At 60.7% G+C, this 2,637-nt stretch overlaps 1 protein-coding gene across 1 annotated transcript in view; it reads left to right on the forward strand.

The window, feature by feature from the left end:
• Position 1: 1 nt before the first annotated feature.
• Positions 2 to 2,637, forward strand: part of Farp1 (FERM, ARH/RhoGEF and pleckstrin domain protein 1) — a 192,855-nt gene continuing 190,219 nt past the window's right edge. Inside the window, exon 1 of the mRNA XM_055609581.1 lies at positions 2 to 16. The gene's annotated coding sequence lies outside the window, so the exon portion shown is untranslated. The remainder of the gene's footprint in view (positions 17 to 2,637) is intronic.

The following is a 2,637-nucleotide window of genomic DNA, read 5'->3' on the forward strand; positions in this document are numbered from 1 at the left end:
CGCCCGAGCCGCCCAGGTAGGAGGCGCGCGGCGAACAATGACCGCGGCGGGGGCCTGGCCCCCGGCTCGCCGCTCCGCCCGGCCTGCCCTCCGCCGCCGCCCTTCCCCCGCTGACAGCGCCCCCGACGCCGCCCGTGGACCTCGGGCCGCAGCCTCGGCCGCCGAGCTCGCTCCCCGGGCCGCGGAGGGGGCCGAGGCGCGGGCGCGGCTCTCCGCTGCTCGCCCACGCGCGGCGCGAGCCTCGGGTGGGTGACAAAGAGGCACACGCCCTCCGAGCCAGAGCCTGCTCCCGCCGCTGCGGGCCTCGCGGAGGTCCCTTTCGGCCAGCCCAGGACCTGCGTTTCCCTTCTCTCTGATCTGCGTGTGCGTGGCATTTGGGAACTTCTGACGGTGGTTTTTACGGTTTAAGTTGGGGAAACTTCAGCCGGCGGAGCCACCCGGACCCCCGAGGCTCAGCGCCCGCTGCCTAGGGGTCGGAAGGGGGCGGCGGAGCCCCCGTGGGCCCCGGGAGCCGCGGCTGGCGGGGTTTGTCGGGTGCCCTAGCAGAGCGGGGGCAGGGCTCACAAAGCGCGGTGGGAGAGAGCCGGGCTGGAGCGCTCGGCCGCTCTCATCTGGAACAGTTTACCGGGCTTGGCCCGCCCCTCCCCCTCCCGGGCCGGGGGCCCGCCTGCTTTTCCCCCTCCCGTGCTGAGGGGCTGCTTCTCCCCCTCCCGGGCCGCCTGCTTCTCCCCCACCCGTGCTGAAGGGCTGCTTCTCCCCCTCCCCCTCCCGGGCCGGGGGGCCCCCGCCTGCTTCTCCCCCTCCCGGGCCGGGGTCCGCGGCTGTTCATTTACTTCGACCTTAGCCATCCTCCTTGGCAGTTCCCGCCTCTGACTTCTGGCCCCTGCCCCCCGGTACCCCCAGCGGAACCTCGACCCAGCGTTGGGCCGTGTTTAATGTGCTCTGCACGTGTGGACTCGCCGAGCCCACCTCAGCACGTCCCCCGGCGTTGTCTTGCTTTTCTTTTTCTGTCTGAGCAAGGAATGGAGAAAGGAAAAAAAGGCCTTTTAGGTTCTGAAAGCTTTAGTGGGGGGTTGCCTTAGTATTTCTTTTTTATTTTTTTTAAGGCTAAGGTGGGGTTTCTCAAATCCCCGCCGGCTCCCTTGGTCTCCGGATGCTTAGCCTCGGCCTCAGGTGGGTGGGGCCCGGCCTGGCGTGTCTTCCGTGGGTATGGCAGCCACACTTCGTATTCCTGCAGCGTCGGTCTGCAGCAAGACACCAGTGTTGGACCTGCTCCAAGCACAGCGAAACGTTTGTGTTTTTAGTGTGTCTGGCTAATCGCTCTGCCTCTGGGTAAAATAAATAGATGCATTATTGGGCAGTGACTGGACTGCCGGGGAGCCGGTGGTGTAGACGGAGAGCAGATAGATGGCTGCCCAGCCCACAGGAGCGAGAGACCCCGGCCCGGTGAGGGCCAGGCGTGGTGGCGTGCCCTTCGCGCCCCGGGCTCTGCCCTGCGCTCCCAGTGCTGGCCCTCAGGAAGCGAGGTGCTCAGTGTAGACCCCCTCCCCGCCCCCTCTTCCTGTGCGTCCCTGGCTGCTGTAACTGGAGAGCCTCCTGTCTCAGCCCCCCGAGAGCCAGGGCGACAGGGAGGTGTGCACAGGGTGCCTGTTTAAAGTGTGCTTCCCATGGTGGTATTCTTTCTGGGCGCTGATACTGGGTTCATTGTTTTGGGACAGTGGTTTTATTTTTCATTAAAGAAATTATCCGAGGGAGAATTTTTTAAGATGAAGATTAAAATTAATGTTGAGGGTGAGGTGTGGGGCCACATATGTCACCTCAACTTTCTGGAGGCAGAAGCCGGGGGCTTCTAAGGCTGGCTCCTAAGTGCCAGCCTTGGCTAGATAGTAAGTTCAAGGCCAGCCTTAGCTGTAATCTCAGCAGCAGAAATGATGTGTGTGTGTGTGTGTGTGTGTGTGTGTGTGAGTGTGTGAGTGATGCCTGGTTTAATCCACTTGGGAGACTGAATGGCCATTGGAGAACTCTAGGTAGGAAGGACACAGCCTAGTTTTTGCGTTCTGGTTTTATGCTGGGGATCTTGCCAGCCTGGTAATAGTCTCAGGGGACCAAGGAGACTGTGACTTTGTGGGGACTGAGGTGTCGATGGCTCGATGCACCGGGTGGGCGTCTTAAACCAGCCTTTTGTGCCTGGCTTTGCCTGCTGCTGGGACTCATTTAGTATTTTTGAGAACTGTGCTTTCTTCCCTAAAAGACACTGCCAATAAAAACGAGGTCCCCACAGTTCTGAGACATCCTCAGGCTTCGCTTCCAGCCCGGCAGGCTGGCCTGGCTTGGGAGAGGAGGGCCTCAGGAAGTTGTAGGTCTTCGGCTGTATTTCTCTGGGGAAAGGCATTGCCCAGCTTACACGGTGGAGTGTTTGTCCTGGGGTCTGTCCCCAGACTCCAGTGAGCCAGGTGTGATGGCACATTCGGTAATGCTAGCGCTTGGGAGGATCAGGTGTTCAAGGTTATCCTGGGTTATACTTCCCTAATGCGTATGAGACCAGCCTGGATTACACACACACCATATATACACCACACACTCACACACACCATATATACATCACACACACACACACACCATATATACATCACACAC

Source organism: Psammomys obesus, unplaced genomic scaffold (genome assembly GCF_907164565.1).
Source record: "Psammomys obesus unplaced genomic scaffold, mPsaObe1.curated_primary_1811, whole genome shotgun sequence".
NCBI classification, from domain to species: domain Eukaryota; kingdom Metazoa; phylum Chordata; class Mammalia; order Rodentia; family Muridae; genus Psammomys; species Psammomys obesus.